At 48.0% G+C, this 23,107-nt stretch overlaps 1 protein-coding gene and 25 non-coding genes across 26 annotated transcripts in view; 1 reads left to right on the top strand and 25 right to left on the bottom strand.

Moving 5' to 3' along the window:
* The window catches only part of LOC142892607 (NLR family CARD domain-containing protein 3-like), a 406,144-nt gene that overhangs the window by 28,360 nt on the left and 354,677 nt on the right, over positions 1-23,107 (top strand). The window lies entirely within an intron of this gene.
* LOC142892807 (U1 spliceosomal RNA) lies at positions 162-325 on the bottom strand. The gene has a single exon (XR_012927512.1). It is a non-coding gene; the product is annotated as a U1 spliceosomal RNA (small nuclear RNA).
* On the bottom strand, positions 1,056-1,246 carry LOC142892846 (U2 spliceosomal RNA). The gene has a single exon (XR_012927548.1). It is a non-coding gene; the product is annotated as a U2 spliceosomal RNA (small nuclear RNA).
* LOC142892799 (U1 spliceosomal RNA) lies at positions 2,041-2,204 on the bottom strand. Its single transcript, XR_012927503.1, has one exon. It is a non-coding gene; the product is annotated as a U1 spliceosomal RNA (small nuclear RNA).
* On the bottom strand, positions 2,935-3,125 carry LOC142892872 (U2 spliceosomal RNA). The gene has a single exon (XR_012927573.1). It is a non-coding gene; the product is annotated as a U2 spliceosomal RNA (small nuclear RNA).
* On the bottom strand, positions 3,920-4,083 carry LOC142892798 (U1 spliceosomal RNA). Its single transcript, XR_012927502.1, has one exon. It is a non-coding gene; the product is annotated as a U1 spliceosomal RNA (small nuclear RNA).
* LOC142892871 (U2 spliceosomal RNA) lies at positions 4,814-5,004 on the bottom strand. The gene has a single exon (XR_012927572.1). It is a non-coding gene; the product is annotated as a U2 spliceosomal RNA (small nuclear RNA).
* Positions 5,799-5,962, bottom strand: LOC142892797 (U1 spliceosomal RNA). The gene has a single exon (XR_012927501.1). It is a non-coding gene; the product is annotated as a U1 spliceosomal RNA (small nuclear RNA).
* Positions 6,693-6,883, bottom strand: LOC142892876 (U2 spliceosomal RNA). Its single transcript, XR_012927577.1, has one exon. It is a non-coding gene; the product is annotated as a U2 spliceosomal RNA (small nuclear RNA).
* LOC142892796 (U1 spliceosomal RNA) lies at positions 7,678-7,841 on the bottom strand. The gene has a single exon (XR_012927500.1). It is a non-coding gene; the product is annotated as a U1 spliceosomal RNA (small nuclear RNA).
* On the bottom strand, positions 8,572-8,762 carry LOC142892848 (U2 spliceosomal RNA). The gene has a single exon (XR_012927550.1). It is a non-coding gene; the product is annotated as a U2 spliceosomal RNA (small nuclear RNA).
* Positions 9,555-9,718, bottom strand: LOC142892806 (U1 spliceosomal RNA). Its single transcript, XR_012927511.1, has one exon. It is a non-coding gene; the product is annotated as a U1 spliceosomal RNA (small nuclear RNA).
* Positions 10,449-10,639, bottom strand: LOC142892845 (U2 spliceosomal RNA). The gene has a single exon (XR_012927547.1). It is a non-coding gene; the product is annotated as a U2 spliceosomal RNA (small nuclear RNA).
* On the bottom strand, positions 11,434-11,597 carry LOC142892795 (U1 spliceosomal RNA). Its single transcript, XR_012927499.1, has one exon. It is a non-coding gene; the product is annotated as a U1 spliceosomal RNA (small nuclear RNA).
* On the bottom strand, positions 12,328-12,518 carry LOC142892870 (U2 spliceosomal RNA). Its single transcript, XR_012927571.1, has one exon. It is a non-coding gene; the product is annotated as a U2 spliceosomal RNA (small nuclear RNA).
* On the bottom strand, positions 13,313-13,476 carry LOC142892793 (U1 spliceosomal RNA). The gene has a single exon (XR_012927497.1). It is a non-coding gene; the product is annotated as a U1 spliceosomal RNA (small nuclear RNA).
* Positions 14,207-14,397, bottom strand: LOC142892869 (U2 spliceosomal RNA). Its single transcript, XR_012927570.1, has one exon. It is a non-coding gene; the product is annotated as a U2 spliceosomal RNA (small nuclear RNA).
* Positions 15,192-15,355, bottom strand: LOC142892792 (U1 spliceosomal RNA). The gene has a single exon (XR_012927496.1). It is a non-coding gene; the product is annotated as a U1 spliceosomal RNA (small nuclear RNA).
* On the bottom strand, positions 16,086-16,276 carry LOC142892874 (U2 spliceosomal RNA). Its single transcript, XR_012927575.1, has one exon. It is a non-coding gene; the product is annotated as a U2 spliceosomal RNA (small nuclear RNA).
* Positions 17,071-17,234, bottom strand: LOC142892791 (U1 spliceosomal RNA). The gene has a single exon (XR_012927495.1). It is a non-coding gene; the product is annotated as a U1 spliceosomal RNA (small nuclear RNA).
* Positions 17,965-18,155, bottom strand: LOC142892868 (U2 spliceosomal RNA). Its single transcript, XR_012927569.1, has one exon. It is a non-coding gene; the product is annotated as a U2 spliceosomal RNA (small nuclear RNA).
* Positions 18,950-19,113, bottom strand: LOC142892789 (U1 spliceosomal RNA). Its single transcript, XR_012927494.1, has one exon. It is a non-coding gene; the product is annotated as a U1 spliceosomal RNA (small nuclear RNA).
* Positions 19,844-20,034, bottom strand: LOC142892873 (U2 spliceosomal RNA). The gene has a single exon (XR_012927574.1). It is a non-coding gene; the product is annotated as a U2 spliceosomal RNA (small nuclear RNA).
* On the bottom strand, positions 20,829-20,992 carry LOC142892788 (U1 spliceosomal RNA). Its single transcript, XR_012927493.1, has one exon. It is a non-coding gene; the product is annotated as a U1 spliceosomal RNA (small nuclear RNA).
* On the bottom strand, positions 21,723-21,913 carry LOC142892847 (U2 spliceosomal RNA). The gene has a single exon (XR_012927549.1). It is a non-coding gene; the product is annotated as a U2 spliceosomal RNA (small nuclear RNA).
* Positions 22,706-22,869, bottom strand: LOC142892804 (U1 spliceosomal RNA). The gene has a single exon (XR_012927508.1). It is a non-coding gene; the product is annotated as a U1 spliceosomal RNA (small nuclear RNA).

The raw sequence follows: 23,107 nt of genomic DNA, 5'->3' as shown, positions 1-23,107 counted from the left end.
TGAACGCAGCCAAGTGAGAAGCTGAACTTCAGTCAGAAAGCCTCTCAAGACAACATGTCATGATTCAAGAAGCCATCTGATCACGGGCATTGCGCACGCTGGACAGACAGCATTTCTTACTGGCGTACGAGAGAACGTACTCTTGCTTTTCAACATCTGATCAGGGGAGAGCGCGAACGCAGTCCCCCACTACCAGAAATTATGCAGTCGAGATTCCCACATTTGGGGAATTCGCAGGGGTCAGCACAACTGGAGTGCAATGGTCGCGCCTCGCCCTGGGTGAACCACCTTCTTGATCATGGTGTCTCCCCTGCCAGGTAAGTATGAGTTGTCCATGGCTGACATGACCACGTGTTCCACAGTCATTCCGCGCTGGCTCACGGTGCTCGCCACGTGTTCACAGCCAAAGGCATGTCAGAAAAAAAAGCAATAGTTGATATTTGGTTGAATGAGAAAGAAATCTGTCCCAACCTCAGGTCTCCCAAATAACAGATTTGGACGTGAGCAATCCTTTTCCCACAGTTCACTGCTGCATGACCACAACAAAAGGGAATTCGGAAAACCACTCATTTCATCCCATTTACCTCCAAAAGAATCAACAACTAAACCACCAGAGAAAATGTGGCAAAAAGAGCTCCATTTGAAATCTGTGATGTGCGATTCCAGTGGGAAATTCAGAGAAAAGAAGAACATTCTGAATCGTCAAGGGGAAAAACAAAACAAATGACCACTCAACTAATTCATGGAGGAGTAGAAAACGCAACGCTAAAGCACTAGCTGCAATGCATACAGCGGGACGGCACCAAAGAAAAGGCAGCAGACTGCTTGATGCCGGACCAACAGCTGACAGGTCGCAGTGCAACGCCCTCTGCTGTTTACTACGGAGATGTGCTCTAAGTCAGAGGACTGCAGGGGACGTGAAATCATACTCTACCCATTGTGGGAATTACGCACGGAAAGGCAAGCCCGCATGTGCTATTACAGAAGCGCTCCAAACCACTGATCAAATCTGACCTCAACCTCATCTAGTTGAGCTTGATTTTAGACAACGTAAGGAGGAGTGCACCGTTCCTGGAGATACTGCCATACCGGGTCGATGCGTGGAGTGGACAGAGCAAGCCCCTATTCCATCTCCCTGGTCTAAAAATCAATTTAATATATGGTCCCCGGGTAGGGGACGTATCAGATATTAAACTGATAAGAACAGATACTACACTTGATCTTAGCCAAAAGGCCGAGAAGCGATGCCACGTCACTGGCGAGCACAGGGAGTCATTCCGCTCACAGCCACCCTCGCTCACGGCGCATCGCGGCAGCATTTACTTGGCCTCAACAACAACAAGGTGCTAAAAGTGTGGATGAACCTTGCATGGACAGTGAGCAGCAGAAGCCGCACACAAGTTGGCCAACCTAATGCAAGTGGATGCAGCTTAAAGTTAGTTCTGGCCACGTGACCACGTCCTGACCGATCCACAATGGCTTCCAACACCAAGTTTCCGTTCAAACTTCCTGCTACGTCTGGCAAGGAAATTGTCAGTCCGTGCAATCTTAACCCGCCACAAAACAAATTCAAATGATTAATGACGCTACTAGGACCAAAGGAAACACTGACCAATATCTATCTTGACACTCATGCACATCTCTCACACTCTGGAATGGAATGTCTTGGTCTCAGTCTTAATCTTGTTTGTCCATGTTTCAACAACTAATACCTAAATCAGTGTCAATTGTTTAACTGTCACCAAATCTTTTCTGGTTCCACCAGTGATTGGACACTGAAACTCAGGGAACAGAGAATGGGGAGAGAAAGTGGACACAAACGCAAGAGCTTTGTGTACAATCGAAACGGAGCCACGGAAACTTGGCCAGCAGCCTGATGAACGCAGCCAAGTGAGAAGCTCTGAACTTCAGTCAGAAAGCCTCTCAAGACAACATGTCATGATTCAAGAAGCCATCTGATCACGGGCATTGCGCACGCTGGACAGACAGCATTTCTTACTGGCGTACGAGAGAACGTACTCTTGCTTTTCAACATCTGATCAGGGGAGAGCGCGAACGCAGTCCCCCACTACCAGAAATTATGCAGTCGAGATTCCCACATTTGGGGAATTCGCAGGGGTCAGCACAACCGGAGTGCAATGGTCGCGCCTCGCCCTGGGTGAACCACCTTCTTGATCATGGTGTCTCCCCTGCCAGGTAAGTATGAGTTGTCCATGGCTGACATGACCACGTCTTCCACAGTCATTCCGCGCTGGCTCACGGTGCTCGCCACGTGTTCACAGCCAAAGGCATGTCAGAAAGAAAAGCAATAGTTGATATTTGGTTGAATGAGAAAGAAATCTGTCCCAACCTCAGGTCTCCCAAATAACAGATTTGGACGTGAGCAATCCTTTTCCCACAGTTCACTGCTGCATGACCACAACAAAAGGGAATTCGGAAAACCACTCATTTCATCCCATTTACCTCCAAAAGAATCAACAACTAAACCACCAGAGAAAATGTGGCAAAAAGAGCTCCATTTGAAATCTGTGATGTGCGATTCCAGTGGGAAATTCAGAGAAAAGAAGAACATTCTGAATCGTCAAGGGGAAAAACAAAACAAATGACCACTCAACTAATTCATGGAGGAGTAGAAAACGCAACGCTAAAGCACTAGCTGCAATGCATACAGCGGGACGGCACCAAAGAAAAGGCAGCAGACTGCTTGATGCCGGACCAACAGCTGACAGGTCGCAGTGCAACGCCCTCTGCTGTTTACTACGGAGATGTGCTCTAAGTCAGAGGACTGCAGGGGACGTGAAATCATACTCTACCCATTGTGGGAATTACGCACGGAAAGGCAAGCCCGCATGTGCTATTACAGAAGCGCTCCAAACCACCGATCAAATCTGACCTCAACCCCATCTAGTTAGGCTTGATCTTAGACAACGTAAGGAGGAGTGCACCGTTCCTGAAGATACTGCCATACCGGGTCGATGCGTGGAGTGGACGTAGCAAGCCCCTATTCCATCTCCCTGGTCCAAAAATCAATTTAATATATGGTCCCCGGGTAGGGGACGTATCAGATATTAAACTGATAAGAACAGATACTACACTTGATCATAGCCAAAAGGCCGAGAAGCGATGCCACGTCACTGGCGAGCACAGGGAGTCATTCCGCTCACAGCCACCCTCGCTCACGGCGCATCGCGGCAGCATTTACTTGGCCTCAACAACAACAAGGTGCTAAAAGTGTGGATGAACCTTGCATGGACAGTGAGCAGCAGAAGCCGCACACAAGTTGGCCAACCTAATGCAAGTGGATGCAGCTTAAAGTTAGTTCTGGCCACGTGACCACGTCCTGACCGATCCACAATGGCTTCCAACACCAAGTTTCCGTTCAAACTTCCTGCTACGTCTGGCAAGGAAATTGTCAGTCCGTGCAATCTTAACCCGCCACAAAACAAATTCAAATGATTAATGACGCTACTAGGACCAAAGGAAACACTGACCAATATCTATCTTGACACTCATGCACATCTCTCACACTCTGGAATGGAATGTCTTGGTCTCAGTCTTAATCTTGTTTGTCCATGTTTCAACAACTAATACCTAAATCAGTGTCAATTGTTTAACTGTCACCAAATCTTTTCTGGTTCCACCAGTGATTGGACACTGAAACTCAGGGAACAGAGAATGGGGAGAGAAAGTGGACACAAACGCAAGAGCTTTGTGTACAATCAAAACGGAGCCACAGAAACTTGGCCAGCAGCCTGATGAACGCAGCCAAGTGAGAAGCTCTGAACTTCAGTCAGAAAGCCTCTCAAGACAACATGTCATGATTCAAGAAGCCATCTGATCACGGGCATTGCGCACGCTGGACAGACAGCATTTCTTACTGGCGTACGAGAGAACGTACTCTTGCTTTTCAGCATCTGATCAGGGGAGAGCGCGAACGCAGTCCCCCACTACCAGAAATTATGCAGTCGAGATTCCCACATTTGGGGAATTCGCAGGGGTCAGCACAACCGGAGTGCAATGGTCGCGCCTCGCCCTGGGTGAACCACCTTCTTGATCATGGTGTCTCCCCTGCCAGGTAAGTATGAGTTGTCCATGGCTGACATGACCACGTCTTCCACAGTCATTCCGCGCTGGCTCACGGTGCTCGCCACGTGTTCACAGCCAAAGGCATGTCAGAAAGAAAAGCAATAGTTGATATTTGGTTGAATGAGAAAGAAATCTGTCCCAACCTCAGGTCTCCCAAATAACAGATTTGGACGTGAGCAATCCTTTTCCCACAGTTCACTGCTGCATGACCACAACAAAAGGGAATTCGGAAAACCACTCATTTCATCCCATTTACCTCCAAAAGAATCAACAACTAAACCACCAGAGAAAATGTGGCAAAAAGAGCTCCATTTGAAATCTGTGATGTGCGATTCCAGTGGGAAATTCAGAGAAAAGAAGAACATTCTGAATCGTCAAGGGGAAAAACAAAACAAATGACCACTCAACTAATTCATGGAGGAGTAGAAAACGCAACGCTAAAGCACTAGCTGCAATGCATACAGCGGGACGGCACCAAAGAAAAGGCAGCAGACTGCTTGATGCCGGACCAACAGCTGACAGGTCGCAGTGCAACGCCCTCTGCTGTTTACTACGGAGATGTGCTCTAAGTCAGAGGACTGCAGGGGACGTGAAATCATACTCTACCCATTGTGGGAATTACGCACGGAAAGGCAAGCCCGCATGTGCTATTACAGAAGCGCTCCAAACCACCGATCAAATCTGACCTCAACCCCATCTAGTTGAGCTTGATTTTAGACAACGTAAGGAGGAGTGCACCGTTCCTGAAGATACTGCCATACCGGGTCGATGCGTGGAGTGGACGTAGCAAGCCCCTATTCCATCTCCCTGGTCCAAAAATCAATTTAATATATGGTCCCCGGGTAGGGGACGTATCAGATATTAAACTGATAAGAACAGATACTACACTTGATCATAGCCAAAAGGCCGAGAAGCGATGCCACGTCACTGGCGAGCACAGGGAGTCATTCCGCTCACAGCCACCCTCGCTCACGGCGCATCGCGGCAGCATTTACTTGGCCTCAACAACAACAAGGTGCTAAAAGTGTGGATGAACCTTGCATGGACAGTGAGCAGCAGAAGCCGCACACAAGTTGGCCAACCTAATGCAAGTGGATGCAGCTTAAAGTTAGTTCTGGCCACGTGACCACGTCCTGACCGATCCACAATGGCTTCCAACACCAAGTTTCCGTTCAAACTTCCTGCTACGTCTGGCAAGGAAATTGTCAGTCCGTGCAATCTTAACCCGCCACAAAACAAATTCAAATGATTAATGACGCTACTAGGACCAAAGGAAACACTGACCAATATCTATCTTGACACTCATGCACATCTCTCACACTCTGGAATGGAATGTCTTGGTCTCAGTCTTAATCTTGTTTGTCCATGTTTCAACAACTAATACCTAAATCAGTGTCAATTGTTTAACTGTCACCAAATCTTTTCTGGTTCCACCAGTGATTGGACACTGAAACTCAGGGAACAGAGAATGGGGAGAGAAAGTGGACACAAACGCAAGAGCTTTGTGTACAATCAAAACGGAGCCACAGAAACTTGGCCAGCAGCCTGATGAACGCAGCCAAGTGAGAAGCTCTGAACTTCAGTCAGAAAGCCTCTCAAGACAACATGTCATGATTCAAGAAGCCATCTGATCACGGGCATTGCGCACGCTGGACAGACAGCATTTCTTACTGGCGTACGAGAGAACGTACTCTTGCTTTTCAGCATCTGATCAGGGGAGAGCGCGAACGCAGTCCCCCACTACCAGAAATTATGCAGTCGAGATTCCCACATTTGGGGAATTCGCAGGGGTCAGCACAACCGGAGTGCAATGGTCGCGCCTCGCCCTGGGTGAACCACCTTCTTGATCATGGTGTCTCCCCTGCCAGGTAAGTATGAGTTGTCCATGGCTGACATGACCACGTGTTCCACAGTCATTCCGCGCTGGCTCACGGTGCTCGCCACGTGTTCACAGCCAAAGGCATGTCAGAAAGAAAAGCAATAGTTGATATTTGGTTGAATGAGAAAGAAATCTGTCCCAACCTCAGGTCTCCCAAATAACAGATTTGGACGTGAGCAATCCTTTTCCCACAGTTCACTGCTGCATGACCACAACAAAAGGGAATTCGGAAAACCACTCATTTCATCCCATTTACCTCCAAAAGAATCAACAACTAAACCACCAGAGAAAATGTGGCAAAAAGAGCTCCATTTGAAATCTGTGATGTGCGATTCCAATGGGAAATTCAGAGAAAAGAAGAACATTCTGAATCGTCAAGGGGAAAAACAAAACAAATGACCACTCAACTAATTCATGGAGGAGTAGAAAATGCAACGCTAAAGCACTAGCTGCAATGCATACAGCGGGACGGCACCAAAGAAAAGGCAGCAGACTGCTTGATGCCGGACCAACAGCTGACAGGTCGCAGTGCAACGCCCTCTGCTGTTTACTACGGAGATGTGCTCTAAGTCAGAGGACTGCAGGGGACGTGAAATCATACTTTACCCATTGTGGGAATTACGCACGGAAAGGCAAGCCCGCATGTGCTATTACAGAAGCGCTCCAAACCACCGATCAAATCTGACCTCAACCCCATCTAGTTGAGCTTGATTTTAGACAACGTAAGGAGGAGTGCACCGTTCCTGAAGATACTGCCATACCGGGTCGATGCGTGGAGTGGACGTAGCAAGCCCCTATTCCATCTCCCTGGTCTAAAAATCAATTTAATATATGGTCCCCGGGTAGGGGACGTATCAGATATTAAACTGATAAGAACAGATACTACACTTGATCATAGCCAAAAGGCCGAGAAGCGATGCCACGTCACTGGCGAGCACAGGGAGTCATTCCGCTCACAGCCACCCTCGCTCACGGCGCATCGCGGCAGCATTTACTTGGCCTCAACAACAACAAGGTGCTAAAAGTGTGGATGAACCTTGCATGGACAGTGAGCAGCAGAAGCCGCACACAAGTTGGCCAACCTAATGCAAGTGGATGCAGCTTAAAGTTAGTTCTGGCCACGTGACCACGTCCTGACCGATCCACAATGGCTTCCAACACCAAGTTTCCGTTCAAACTTCCTGCTACGTCTGGCAAGGAAATTGTCAGTCCGTGCAATCTTAACCCGCCACAAAACAAATTCAAATGATTAATGACGCTACTAGGACCAAAGGAAACACTGACCAATATCTATCTTGACACTCATGCACATCTCTCACACTCTGGAATGGAATGTCTTGGTCTCAGTCTTAATCTTGTTTGTCCATGTTTCAACAACTAATACCTAAATCAGTGTCAATTGTTTAACTGTCACCAAATCTTTTCTGGTTCCACCAGTGATTGGACACTGAAACTCAGGGAACAGAGAATGGGGAGAGAAAGTGGACACAAACGCAAGAGCTTTGTGTACAATCAAAACGGAGCCACAGAAACTTGGCCAGCAGCCTGATGAACGCAGCCAAGTGAGAAGCTCTGAACTTCAGTCAGAAAGCCTCTCAAGACAACATGTCATGATTCAAGAAGCCATCTGATCACGGGCATTGCGCACGCTGGACAGACAGCATTTCTTACTGGCGTACGAGAGAACGTACTCTTGCTTTTCAGCATCTGATCAGGGGAGAGCGCGAACGCAGTCCCCCACTACCAGAAATTATGCAGTCGAGATTCCCACATTTGGGGAATTCGCAGGGGTCAGCACAACCGGAGTGCAATGGTCGCGCCTCGCCCTGGGTGAACCACCTTCTTGATCATGGTGTCTCCCCTGCCAGGTAAGTATGAGTTGTCCATGGCTGACATGACCACGTGTTCCACAGTCATTCCGCGCTGGCTCACGGTGCTCGCCACGTGTTCACAGCCAAAGGCATGTCAGAAAGAAAAGCAATAGTTGATATTTGGTTGAATGAGAAAGAAATCTGTCCCAACCTCAGGTCTCCCAAATAACAGATTTGGACGTGAGCAATCCTTTTCCCACAGTTCACTGCTGCATGACCACAACAAAAGGGAATTCGGAAAACCACTCATTTCATCCCATTTACCTCCAAAAGAATCAACAACTAAACCACCAGAGAAAATGTGGCAAAAAGAGCTCCATTTGAAATCTGTGATGTGCGATTCCAATGGGAAATTCAGAGAAAAGAAGAACATTCTGAATCGTCAAGGGGAAAAACAAAACAAATGACCACTCAACTAATTCATGGAGGAGTAGAAAATGCAACGCTAAAGCACTAGCTGCAATGCATACAGCGGGACGGCACCAAAGAAAAGGCAGCAGACTGCTTGATGCCGGACCAACAGCTGACAGGTCGCAGTGCAACGCCCTCTGCTGTTTACTACGGAGATGTGCTCTAAGTCAGAGGACTGCAGGGGACGTGAAATCATACTTTACCCATTGTGGGAATTACGCACGGAAAGGCAAGCCCGCATGTGCTATTACAGAAGCGCTCCAAACCACCGATCAAATCTGACCTCAACCCCATCTAGTTGAGCTTGATTTTAGACAACGTAAGGAGGAGTGCACCGTTCCTGGAGATACTGCCATACCGGGTGGATGCGTGGAGTGGACGGAGCAAGCCCCTATTCCATCTCCCTGGTCCAAAAATCAATTTAATATATGGTCCCCGGGTAGGGGACGTATCAGATATTAAACTGATAAGAACAGATACTACACTTGATCTTAGCCAAAAGGCCGAGAAGCGATGCCACGTCACTGGCGAGCACAGGGAGTCATTCCGCTCACAGCCACCCTCGCTCACGGCGCATCGCGGCAGCATTTACTTGGCCTCAACAACAACAAGGTGCTAAAAGTGTGGATGAACCTTGCATGGACAGTGAGCAGCAGAAGCCGCACACAAGTTGGCCAACCTAATGCAAGTGGATGCAGCTTAAAGTTAGTTCTGGCCACGTGACCACGTCCTGACCGATCCACAATGGCTTCCAACACCAAGTTTCCGTTCAAACTTCCTGCTACGTCTGGCAGGGAAATTGTCAGTCCGTGCAATCTTAACCCGCCACAAAACAAATTCAAATGATTAATGACGCTACTAGGACCAAAGGAAACACTGACCAATATCTATCTTGACACTCATGCACATCTCTCACACTCTGGAATGGAATGTCTTGGTCTCAGTCTTAATCTTGTTTGTCCCTGTTTCAACAACTAATACCTAAATCAGTGTCAATTGTTTAACTGTCACCAAATCTTTTCTGGTTCCACCAGTGATTGGACACTGAAACTCAGGGAACAGAGAATGGGGAGAGAAAGTGGACACAAACGCAAGAGCTTTGTGTACAATCGAAACGGAGCCACAGAAACTTGGCCAGCAGCCTGATGAACGCAGCCAAGTGAGAAGCTGAACTTCAGTCAGAAAGCCTCTCAAGACAACATGTCATGATTCAAGAAGCCATCTGATCACGGGCATTGCGCACGCTGGACAGACAGCATTTCTTACTGGCGTACGAGAGAACGTACTCTTGCTTTTCAACATCTGATCAGGGGAGAGCGCGAACGCAGTCCCCCACTACCAGAAATTATGCAGTCGAGATTCCCACATTTGGGGAATTCGCAGGGGTCAGCACAACTGGAGTGCAATGGTCGCGCCTCGCCCTGGGTGAACCACCTTCTTGATCATGGTGTCTCCCCTGCCAGGTAAGTATGAGTTGTCCATGGCTGACATGACCACGTGTTCCACAGTCATTCCGCGCTGGCTCACGGTGCTCGCCACGTGTTCACAGCCAAAGGCATGTCAGAAAAAAAAGCAATAGTTGATATTTGGTTGAATGAGAAAGAAATCTGTCCCAACCTCAGGTCTCCCAAATAACAGATTTGGACGTGAGCAATCCTTTTCCCACAGTTCACTGCTGCATGACCACAACAAAAGGGAATTCGGAAAACCACTCATTTCATCCCATTTACCTCCAAAAGAATCAACAACTAAACCACCAGAGAAAATGTGGCAAAAAGAGCTCCATTTGAAATCTGTGATGTGCGATTCCAGTGGGAAATTCAGAGAAAAGAAGAACATTCTGAATCGTCAAGGGGAAAAACAAAACAAATGACCACTCAACTAATTCATGGAGGAGTAGAAAACGCAACGCTAAAGCACTAGCTGCAATGCATACAGCGGGACGGCACCAAAGAAAAGGCAGCAGACTGCTTGATGCCGGACCAACAGCTGACAGGTCGCAGTGCAACGCCCTCTGCTGTTTACTACGGAGATGTGCTCTAAGTCAGAGGACTGCAGGGGACGTGAAATCATACTCTACCCATTGTGGGAATTACGCACGGAAAGGCAAGCCCGCATGTGCTATTACAGAAGCGCTCCAAACCACTGATCAAATCTGACCTCAACCTCATCTAGTTGAGCTTGATTTTAGACAACGTAAGGAGGAGTGCACCGTTCCTGGAGATACTGCCATACCGGGTCGATGCGTGGAGTGGACAGAGCAAGCCCCTATTCCATCTCCCTGGTCTAAAAATCAATTTAATATATGGTCCCCGGGTAGGGGACGTATCAGATATTAAACTGATAAGAACAGATACTACACTTGATCTTAGCCAAAAGGCCGAGAAGCGATGCCACGTCACTGGCGAGCACAGGGAGTCATTCCGCTCACAGCCACCCTCGCTCACGGCGCATCGCGGCAGCATTTACTTGGCCTCAACAACAACAAGGTGCTAAAAGTGTGGATGAACCTTGCATGGACAGTGAGCAGCAGAAGCCGCACACAAGTTGGCCAACCTAATGCAAGTGGATGCAGCTTAAAGTTAGTTCTGGCCACGTGACCACGTCCTGACCGATCCACAATGGCTTCCAACACCAAGTTTCCGTTCAAACTTCCTGCTACGTCTGGCAAGGAAATTGTCAGTCCGTGCAATCTTAACCCGCCACAAAACAAATTCAAATGATTAATGACGCTACTAGGACCAAAGGAAACACTGACCAATATCTATCTTGACACTCATGCACATCTCTCACACTCTGGAATGGAATGTCTTGGTCTCAGTCTTAATCTTGTTTGTCCATGTTTCAACAACTAATACCTAAATCAGTGTCAATTGTTTAACTGTCACCAAATCTTTTCTGGTTCCACCAGTGATTGGACACTGAAACTCAGGGAACAGAGAATGGGGAGAGAAAGTGGACACAAACGCAAGAGCTTTGTGTACAATCGAAACGGAGCCACGGAAACTTGGCCAGCAGCCTGATGAACGCAGCCAAGTGAGAAGCTCTGAACTTCAGTCAGAAAGCCTCTCAAGACAACATGTCATGATTCAAGAAGCCATCTGATCACGGGCATTGCGCACGCTGGACAGACAGCATTTCTTACTGGCGTACGAGAGAACGTACTCTTGCTTTTCAACATCTGATCAGGGGAGAGCGCGAACGCAGTCCCCCACTACCAGAAATTATGCAGTCGAGATTCCCACATTTGGGGAATTCGCAGGGGTCAGCACAACCGGAGTGCAATGGTCGCGCCTCGCCCTGGGTGAACCACCTTCTTGATCATGGTGTCTCCCCTGCCAGGTAAGTATGAGTTGTCCATGGCTGACATGACCACGTCTTCCACAGTCATTCCGCGCTGGCTCACGGTGCTCGCCACGTGTTCACAGCCAAAGGCATGTCAGAAAGAAAAGCAATAGTTGATATTTGGTTGAATGAGAAAGAAATCTGTCCCAACCTCAGGTCTCCCAAATAACAGATTTGGACGTGAGCAATCCTTTTCCCACAGTTCACTGCTGCATGACCACAACAAAAGGGAATTCGGAAAACCACTCATTTCATCCCATTTACCTCCAAAAGAATCAACAACTAAACCACCAGAGAAAATGTGGCAAAAAGAGCTCCATTTGAAATCTGTGATGTGCGATTCCAGTGGGAAATTCAGAGAAAAGAAGAACATTCTGAATCGTCAAGGGGAAAAACAAAACAAATGACCACTCAACTAATTCATGGAGGAGTAGAAAACGCAACGCTAAAGCACTAGCTGCAATGCATACAGCGGGACGGCACCAAAGAAAAGGCAGCAGACTGCTTGATGCCGGACCAACAGCTGACAGGTCGCAGTGCAACGCCCTCTGCTGTTTACTACGGAGATGTGCTCTAAGTCAGAGGACTGCAGGGGACGTGAAATCATACTCTACCCATTGTGGGAATTACGCACGGAAAGGCAAGCCCGCATGTGCTATTACAGAAGCGCTCCAAACCACCGATCAAATCTGACCTCAACCCCATCTAGTTAGGCTTGATCTTAGACAACGTAAGGAGGAGTGCACCGTTCCTGAAGATACTGCCATACCGGGTCGATGCGTGGAGTGGACGTAGCAAGCCCCTATTCCATCTCCCTGGTCCAAAAATCAATTTAATATATGGTCCCCGGGTAGGGGACGTATCAGATATTAAACTGATAAGAACAGATACTACACTTGATCATAGCCAAAAGGCCGAGAAGCGATGCCACGTCACTGGCGAGCACAGGGAGTCATTCCGCTCACAGCCACCCTCGCTCACGGCGCATCGCGGCAGCATTTACTTGGCCTCAACAACAACAAGGTGCTAAAAGTGTGGATGAACCTTGCATGGACAGTGAGCAGCAGAAGCCGCACACAAGTTGGCCAACCTAATGCAAGTGGATGCAGCTTAAAGTTAGTTCTGGCCACGTGACCACGTCCTGACCGATCCACAATGGCTTCCAACACCAAGTTTCCGTTCAAACTTCCTGCTACGTCTGGCAAGGAAATTGTCAGTCCGTGCAATCTTAACCCGCCACAAAACAAATTCAAATGATTAATGACGCTACTAGGACCAAAGGAAACACTGACCAATATCTATCTTGACACTCATGCACATCTCTCACACTCTGGAATGGAATGTCTTGGTCTCAGTCTTAATCTTGTTTGTCCATGTTTCAACAACTAATACCTAAATCAGTGTCAATTGTTTAACTGTCACCAAATCTTTTCTGGTTCCACCAGTGATTGGACACTGAAACTCAGGGAACAGAGAATGGGGAGAGAAAGTGGACACAAACGCAAGAGCTTTGTGTACAATCAAAACGGAGCCACAGAAACTTGGCCAGCAGCCTGATGAACGCAGCCAAGTGAGAAGCTCTGAACTTCAGTCAGAAAGCCTCTCAAGACAACATGTCATGATTCAAGAAGCCATCTGATCACGGGCATTGCGCACGCTGGACAGACAGCATTTCTTACTGGCGTACGAGAGAACGTACTCTTGCTTTTCAGCATCTGATCAGGGGAGAGCGCGAACGCAGTCCCCCACTACCAGAAATTATGCAGTCGAGATTCCCACATTTGGGGAATTCGCAGGGGTCAGCACAACCGGAGTGCAATGGTCGCGCCTCGCCCTGGGTGAACCACCTTCTTGATCATGGTGTCTCCCCTGCCAGGTAAGTATGAGTTGTCCATGGCTGACATGACCACGTCTTCCACAGTCATTCCGCGCTGGCTCACGGTGCTCGCCACGTGTTCACAGCCAAAGGCATGTCAGAAAGAAAAGCAATAGTTGATATTTGGTTGAATGAGAAAGAAATCTGTCCCAACCTCAGGTCTCCCAAATAACAGATTTGGACGTGAGCAATCCTTTTCCCACAGTTCACTGCTGCATGACCACAACAAAAGGGAATTCGGAAAACCACTCATTTCATCCCATTTACCTCCAAAAGAATCAACAACTAAACCACCAGAGAAAATGTGGCAAAAAGAGCTCCATTTGAAATCTGTGATGTGCGATTCCAGTGGGAAATTCAGAGAAAAGAAGAACATTCTGAATCGTCAAGGGGAAAAACAAAACAAATGACCACTCAACTAATTCATGGAGGAGTAGAAAACGCAACGCTAAAGCACTAGCTGCAATGCATACAGCGGGACGGCACCAAAGAAAAGGCAGCAGACTGCTTGATGCCGGACCAACAGCTGACAGGTCGCAGTGCAACGCCCTCTGCTGTTTACTACGGAGATGTGCTCTAAGTCAGAGGACTGCAGGGGACGTGAAATCATACTCTACCCATTGTGGGAATTACGCACGGAAAGGCAAGCCCGCATGTGCTATTACAGAAGCGCTCCAAACCACCGATCAAATCTGACCTCAACCCCATCTAGTTGAGCTTGATTTTAGACAACGTAAGGAGGAGTGCACCGTTCCTGAAGATACTGCCATACCGGGTCGATGCGTGGAGTGGACGTAGCAAGCCCCTATTCCATCTCCCTGGTCCAAAAATCAATTTAATATATGGTCCCCGGGTAGGGGACGTATCAGATATTAAACTGATAAGAACAGATACTACACTTGATCATAGCCAAAAGGCCGAGAAGCGATGCCACGTCACTGGCGAGCACAGGGAGTCATTCCGCTCACAGCCACCCTCGCTCACGGCGCATCGCGGCAGCATTTACTTGGCCTCAACAACAACAAGGTGCTAAAAGTGTGGATGAACCTTGCATGGACAGTGAGCAGCAGAAGCCGCACACAAGTTGGCCAACCTAATGCAAGTGGATGCAGCTTAAAGTTAGTTCTGGCCACGTGACCACGTCCTGACCGATCCACAATGGCTTCCAACACCAAGTTTCCGTTCAAACTTCCTGCTACGTCTGGCAAGGAAATTGTCAGTCCGTGCAATCTTAACCCGCCACAAAACAAATTCAAATGATTAATGACGCTACTAGGACCAAAGGAAACACTGACCAATATCTATCTTGACACTCATGCACATCTCTCACACTCTGGAATGGAATGTCTTGGTCTCAGTCTTAATCTTGTTTGTCCATGTTTCAACAACTAATACCTAAATCAGTGTCAATTGTTTAACTGTCACCAAATCTTTTCTGGTTCCACCAGTGATTGGACACTGAAACTCAGGGAACAGAGAATGGGGAGAGAAAGTGGACACAAACGCAAGAGCTTTGTGTACAATCAAAACGGAGCCACAGAAACTTGGCCAGCAGCCTGATGAACGCAGCCAAGTGAGAAGCTCTGAACTTCAGTCAGAAAGCCTCTCAAGACAACATGTCATGATTCAAGAAGCCATCTGATCACGGGCATTGCGCACGCTGGACAGACAGCATTTCTTACTGGCGTACGAGAGAACGTACTCTTGCTTTTCAGCATCTGATCAGGGGAGAGCGCGAACGCAGTCCCCCACTACCAGAAATTATGCAGTCGAGATTCCCACATTTGGGGAATTCGCAGGGGTCAGCACAACCGGAGTGCAATGGTCGCGCCTCGCCCTGGGTGAACCACCTTCTTGATCATGGTGTCTCCCCTGCCAGGTAAGTATGAGTTGTCCATGGCTGACATGACCACGTGTTCCACAGTCATTCCGCGCTGGCTCACGGTGCTCGCCACGTGTTCACAGCCAAAGGCATGTCAGAAAGAAAAGCAATAGTTGATATTTGGTTGAATGAGAAAGAAATCTGTCCCAACCTCAGGTCTCCCAAATAACAGATTTGGACGTGAGCAATCCTTTTCCCACAGTTCACTGCTGCATGACCACAACAAAAGGGAATTCGGAAAACCACTCATTTCATCCCATTTACCTCCAAAAGAATCAACAACTAAACCACCAGAGAAAATGTGGCAAAAAGAGCTCCATTTGAAATCTGTGATGTGCGATTCCAATGGGAAATTCAGAGAAAAGAAGAACATTCTGAATCGTCAAGGGGAAAAACAAAACAAATGACCACTCAACTAATTCATGGAGGAGTAGAAAATGCAACGCTAAAGCACTAGCTGCAATGCATACAGCGGGACGGCACCAAAGAAAAGGCAGCAGACTGCTTGATGCCGGACCAACAGCTGACAGGTCGCAGTGCAACGCCCTCTGCTGTTTACTACGGAGATGTGCTCTAAGTCAGAGGACTGCAGGGGACGTGAAATCATACTTTACCCATTGTGGGAATTACGCACGGAAAGGCAAGCCCGCATGTGCTATTACAGAAGCGCTCCAAACCACCGATCAAATCTGACCTCAACCCCATCTAGTTGAGCTTGATTTTAGACAACGTAAGGAGGAGTGCACCGTTCCTGAAGATACTGCCATACCGGGTCGATGCGTGGAGTGGACGTAGCAAGCCCCTATTCCATCTCCCTGGTCTAAAAATCAATTTAATATATGGTCCCCGGGTAGGGGACGTATCAGATATTAAACTGATAAGAACAGATACTACACTTGATCATAGCCAAAAGGCCGAGAAGCGATGCCACGTCACTGGCGAGCACAGGGAGTCATTCCGCTCACAGCCACCCTCGCTCACGGCGCATCGCGGCAGCATTTACTTGGCCTCAACAACAACAAGGTGCTAAAAGTGTGGATGAACCTTGCATGGACAGTGAGCAGCAGAAGCCGCACACAAGTTGGCCAACCTAATGCAAGTGGATGCAGCTTAAAGTTAGTTCTGGCCACGTGACCACGTCCTGACCGATCCACAATGGCTTCCAACACCAAGTTTCCGTTCAAACTTCCTGCTACGTCTGGCAAGGAAATTGTCAGTCCGTGCAATCTTAACCCGCCACAAAACAAATTCAAATGATTAATGACGCTACTAGGACCAAAGGAAACACTGACCAATATCTATCTTGACACTCATGCACATCTCTCACACTCTGGAATGGAATGTCTTGGTCTCAGTCTTAATCTTGTTTGTCCATGTTTCAACAACTAATACCTAAATCAGTGTCAATTGTTTAACTGTCACCAAATCTTTTCTGGTTCCACCAGTGATTGGACACTGAAACTCAGGGAACAGAGAATGGGGAGAGAAAGTGGACACAAACGCAAGAGCTTTGTGTACAATCAAAACGGAGCCACAGAAACTTGGCCAGCAGCCTGATGAACGCAGCCAAGTGAGAAGCTCTGAACTTCAGTCAGAAAGCCTCTCAAGACAACATGTCATGATTCAAGAAGCCATCTGATCACGGGCATTGCGCACGCTGGACAGACAGCATTTCTTACTGGCGTACGAGAGAACGTACTCTTGCTTTTCAGCATCTGATCAGGGGAGAGCGCGAACGCAGTCCCCCACTACCAGAAATTATGCAGTCGAGATTCCCACATTTGGGGAATTCGCAGGGGTCAGCACAACCGGAGTGCAATGGTCGCGCCTCGCCCTGGGTGAACCACCTTCTTGATCATGGTGTCTCCCCTGCCAGGTAAGTATGAGTTGTCCATGGCTGACATGACCACGTCTTCCACAGTCATTCCGCGCTGGCTCACGGTGCTCGCCACGTGTTCACAGCCAAAGGCATGTCAGAAAGAAAAGCAATAGTTGATATTTGGTTGAATGAGAAAGAAATCTGTCCCAACCTCAGGTCTCCCAAATAACAGATTTGGACGTGAGCAATCCTTTTCCCACAGTTCACTGCTGCATGACCACAACAAAAGGGAATTCGGAAAACCACTCATTTCATCCCATTTACCTCCAAAAGAATCAACAACTAAACCACCAGAGAAAATGTGGCAAAAAGAGCTCCATTTGAAATCTGTGATGTGCGATTCCAGTGGGAAATTCAGAGAAAAGAAGAACATTCTGAATCGTCAAGGGGAAAAACAAAACAAATGACCACTCAACTAATTCATGGAGGAGTAGAAAACGCAACGCTAAAGCACTAGCTGCAATGCATACAGCGGGACGGCACCAAAGAAAAGGCAGCAGACTGCTTGATGCCGGACCAACAGCTGACAGGTCGCAGTGCAACGCCCTCTGCTGTTTACTACGGAGATGTGCTCTAAGTCAGAGGACTGCAGGGGACGTGAAATCATACTCTACCCATTGTGGGAATTACGCACGGAAAGGCAAGCCCGCATGTGCTATTACAGAAGCGCTCCAAACCACCGATCAAATCTGACCTCAACCCCATCTAGTTGAGCTTGATTTTAGACAACGTAAGGAGGAGTGCACCGTTCCTGAAGATACTGCCATACCGGGTCGATGCGTGGAGTGGACGTAGCAAGCCCCTATTCCATCTCCCTGGTCCAAAAATCAATTTAATATATGGTCCCCGGGTAGGGGACGTATCAGATATTAAACTGATAAGAACAGATACTACACTTGATCATAGCCAAAAGGCCGAGAAGCGATGCCACGTCACTGGCGAGCACAGGGAGTCATTCCGCTCACAGCCACCCTCGCTCACGGCGCATCGCGGCAGCATTTACTTGGCCTCAACAACAACAAGGTGCTAAAAGTGTGGATGAACCTTGCATGGACAGTGAGCAGCAGAAGCCGCACACAAGTTGGCCAACCTAATGCAAGTGGATGCAGCTTAAAGTTAGTTCTGGCCACGTGACCACGTCCTGACCGATCCACAATGGCTTCCAACACCAAGTTTCCGTTCAAACTTCCTGCTACGTCTGGCAAGGAAATTGTCAGTCCGTGCAATCTTAACCCGCCACAAAACAAATTCAAATGATTAATGACGCTACTAGGACCAAAGGAAACACTGACCAATATCTATCTTGACACTCATGCACATCTCTCACACTCTGGAATGGAATGTCTTGGTCTCAGTCTTAATCTTGTTTGTCCATGTTTCAACAACTAATACCTAAATCAGTGTCAATTGTTTAACTGTCACCAAATCTTTTCTGGTTCCACCAGTGATTGGACACTGAAACTCAGGGAACAGAGAATGGGGAGAGAAAGTGGACACAAACGCAAGAGCTTTGTGTACAATCAAAACGGAGCCACAGAAACTTGGCCAGCAGCCTGATGAACGCAGCCAAGTGAGAAGCTCTGAACTTCAGTCAGAAAGCCTCTCAAGACAACATGTCATGATTCAAGAAGCCATCTGATCACGGGCATTGCGCACGCTGGACAGACAGCATTTCTTACTGGCGTACGAGAGAACGTACTCTTGCTTTTCAGCATCTGATCAGGGGAGAGCGCGAACGCAGTCCCCCACTACCAGAAATTATGCAGTCGAGATTCCCACATTTGGGGAATTCGCAGGGGTCAGCACAACCGGAGTGCAATGGTCGCGCCTCGCCCTGGGTGAACCACCTTCTTGATCATGGTGTCTCCCCTGCCAGGTAAGTATGAGTTGTCCATGGCTGACATGACCACGTGTTCCACAGTCATTCCGCGCTGGCTCACGGTGCTCGCCACGTGTTCACAGCCAAAGGCATGTCAGAAAGAAAAGCAATAGTTGATATTTGGTTGAATGAGAAAGAAATCTGTCCCAACCTCAGGTCTCCCAAATAACAGATTTGGACGTGAGCAATCCTTTTCCCACAGTTCACTGCTGCATGACCACAACAAAAGGGAATTCGGAAAACCACTCATTTCATCCCATTTACCTCCAAAAGAATCAACAACTAAACCACCAGAGAAAATGTGGCAAAAAGAGCTCCATTTGAAATCTGTGATGTGCGATTCCAATGGGAAATTCAGAGAAAAGAAGAACATTCTGAATCGTCAAGGGGAAAAACAAAACAAATGACCACTCAACTAATTCATGGAGGAGTAGAAAATGCAACGCTAAAGCACTAGCTGCAATGCATACAGCGGGACGGCACCAAAGAAAAGGCAGCAGACTGCTTGATGCCGGACCAACAGCTGACAGGTCGCAGTGCAACGCCCTCTGCTGTTTACTACGGAGATGTGCTCTAAGTCAGAGGACTGCAGGGGACGTGAAATCATACTTTACCCATTGTGGGAATTACGCACGGAAAGGCAAGCCCGCATGTGCTATTACAGAAGCGCTCCAAACCACCGATCAAATCTGACCTCAACCCCATCTAGTTGAGCTTGATTTTAGACAACGTAAGGAGGAGTGCACCGTTCCTGAAGATACTGCCATACCGGGTCGATGCGTGGAGTGGACGTAGCAAGCCCCTATTCCATCTCCCTGGTCTAAAAATCAATTTAATATATGGTCCCCGGGTAGGGGACGTATCAGATATTAAACTGATAAGAACAGATACTACACTTGATCATAGCCAAAAGGCCGAGAAGCGATGCCACGTCACTGGCGAGCACAGGGAGTCATTCCGCTCACAGCCACCCTCGCTCACGGCGCATCGCGGCAGCATTTACTTGGCCTCAACAACAACAAGGTGCTAAAAGTGTGGATGAACCTTGCATGGACAGTGAGCAGCAGAAGCCGCACACAAGTTGGCCAACCTAATGCAAGTGGATGCAGCTTAAAGTTAGTTCTGGCCACGTGACCACGTCCTGACCGATCCACAATGGCTTCCAACACCAAGTTTCCGTTCAAACTTCCTGCTACGTCTGGCAAGGAAATTGTCAGTCCGTGCAATCTTAACCCGCCACAAAACAAATTCAAATGATTAATGACGCTACTAGGACCAAAGGAAACACTGACCAATATCTATCTTGACACTCATGCACATCTCTCACACTCTGGAATGGAATGTCTTGGTCTCAGTCTTAATCTTGTTTGTCCATGTTTCAACAACTAATACCTAAATCAGTGTCAATTGTTTAACTGTCACCAAATCTTTTCTGGTTCCACCAGTGATTGGACACTGAAACTCAGGGAACAGAGAATGGGGAGAGAAAGTGGACACAAACGCAAGAGCTTTGTGTACAATCAAAACGGAGCCACAGAAACTTGGCCAGCAGCCTGATGAACGCAGCCAAGTGAGAAGCTCTGAACTTCAGTCAGAAAGCCTCTCAAGACAACATGTCATGATTCAAGAAGCCATCTGATCACGGGCATTGCGCACGCTGGACAGACAGCATTTCTTACTGGCGTACGAGAGAACGTACTCTTGCTTTTCAGCATCTGATCAGGGGAGAGCGCGAACGCAGTCCCCCACTACCAGAAATTATGCAGTCGAGATTCCCACATTTGGGGAATTCGCAGGGGTCAGCACAACCGGAGTGCAATGGTCGCGCCTCGCCCTGGGTGAACCACCTTCTTGATCATGGTGTCTCCCCTGCCAGGTAAGTATGAGTTGTCCATGGCTGACATGACCACGTGTTCCACAGTCATTCCGCGCTGGCTCACGGTGCTCGCCACGTGTTCACAGCCAAAGGCATGTCAGAAAGAAAAGCAATAGTTGATATTTGGTTGAATGAGAAAGAAATCTGTCCCAACCTCAGGTCTCCCAAATAACAGATTTGGACGTGAGCAATCCTTTTCCCACAGTTCACTGCTGCATGACCACAACAAAAGGGAATTCGGAAAACCACTCATTTCATCCCATTTACCTCCAAAAGAATCAACAACTAAACCACCAGAGAAAATGTGGCAAAAAGAGCTCCATTTGAAATCTGTGATGTGCGATTCCAGTGGGAAATTCAGAGAAAAGAAGAACATTCTGAATCGTCAAGGGGAAAAACAAAACAAATGACCACTCAACTAATTCATGGAGGAGTAGAAAACGCAACGCTAAAGCACTAGCTGCAATGCATACAGCGGGACGGCACCAAAGAAAAGGCAGCAGACTGCTTGATGCCGGACCAACAGCTGACAGGTCGCAGTGCAACGCCCTCTGCTGTTTACTACGGAGATGTGCTCTAAGTCAGAGGACTGCAGGGGACGTGAAATCATACTTTACCCATTGTGGGAATTACGCACGGAAAGGCAAGCCCGCATGTGCTATTACAGAAGCGCTCCAAACCACCGATCAAATCTGACCTCAACCCCATCTAGTTGAGCTTGATTTTAGACAACGTAAGGAGGAGTGCACCGTTCCTGGAGATACTGCCATACCGGGTGGATGCGTGGAGTGGACGGAGCAAGCCCCTATTCCATCTCCCTGGTCCAAAAATCAATTTAATATATGGTCCCCGGGTAGGGGACGTATCAGATATTAAACTGATAAGAACAGATACTACACTTGATCTTAGCCAAAAGGCCGAGAAGCGATGCCACGTCACTGGCGAGCACAGGGAGTCATTCCGCTCACAGCCACCCTCGCTCACGGCGCATCGCGGCAGCATTTACTTGGCCTCAACAACAACAAGGTGCTAAAAGTGTGGATGAACCTTGCATGGACAGTGAGCAGCAGAAGCCGCACACAAGTTGGCCAACCTAATGCAAGTGGATGCAGCTTAAAGTTAGTTCTGGCCACGTGACCACGTCCTGACCGATCCACAATGGCTTCCAACACCAAGTTTCCGTTCAAACTTCCTGCTACGTCTGGCAGGGAAATTGTCAGTCCGTGCAATCTTAACCCGCCACAAAACAAATTCAAATGATTAATGACGCTACTAGGACCAAAGGAAACACTGACCAATATCTATCTTGACACTCATGCACATCTCTCACACTCTGGAATGGAATGTCTTGGTCTCAGTCTTAATCTTGTTTGTCCCTGTTTCAACAACTAATACCTAAATCAGTGTCAATTGTTTAACTGTCACCAAATCTTTTCTGGTTCCACCAGTGATTGGACACTGAAACTCAGGGAACAGAGAATGGGGAGAGAAAGTGGACACAAACGCAAGAGCTTTGTGTACAATCGAAACGGAGCCACAGAAACTTGGCCAGCAGCCTGATGAACGCAGCCAAGTGAGAAGCTGAACTTCAGTCAGAAAGCCTCTCAAGACAACATGTCATGATTCAAGAAGCCATCTGATCACGGGCATTGCGCACGCTGGACAGACAGCATTTCTTACTGGCGTACGAGAGAACGTACTCTTGCTTTTCAACATCTGATCAGGGGAGAGCGCGAACGCAGTCCCCCACTACCAGAAATTATGCAGTCGAGATTCCCACATTTGGGGAATTCGCAGGGGTCAGCACAACTGGAGTGCAATGGTCGCGCCTCGCCCTGGGTGAACCACCTTCTTGATCATGGTGTCTCCCCTGCCAGGTAAGTATGAGTTGTCCATGGCTGACATGACCACGTGTTCCACAGTCATTCCGCGCTGGCTCACGGTGCTCGCCACGTGTTCACAGCCAAAGGCATGTCAGAAAAAAAAGCAATAGTTGATATTTGGTTGAATGAGAAAGAAATCTGTCCCAACCTCAGGTCTCCCAAATAACAGATTTGGACGTGAGCAATCCTTTTCCCACAGTTCACTGCTGCATGACCACAACAAAAGGGAATTCGGAAAAC

Source organism: Nelusetta ayraudi, unplaced genomic scaffold (genome assembly GCF_046127955.1).
Source record: "Nelusetta ayraudi isolate G7.1 ecotype Tasmania unplaced genomic scaffold, CSIRO-AGI_Nayr_v1 ptg000039l, whole genome shotgun sequence".
Taxonomy (NCBI): Eukaryota; Metazoa; Chordata; class Actinopteri; order Tetraodontiformes; family Monacanthidae; genus Nelusetta; species Nelusetta ayraudi.
The sequence above is the reverse complement of the archived record's forward strand: the minus strand, read 5'-3'. Positions and strand labels throughout refer to the sequence as shown.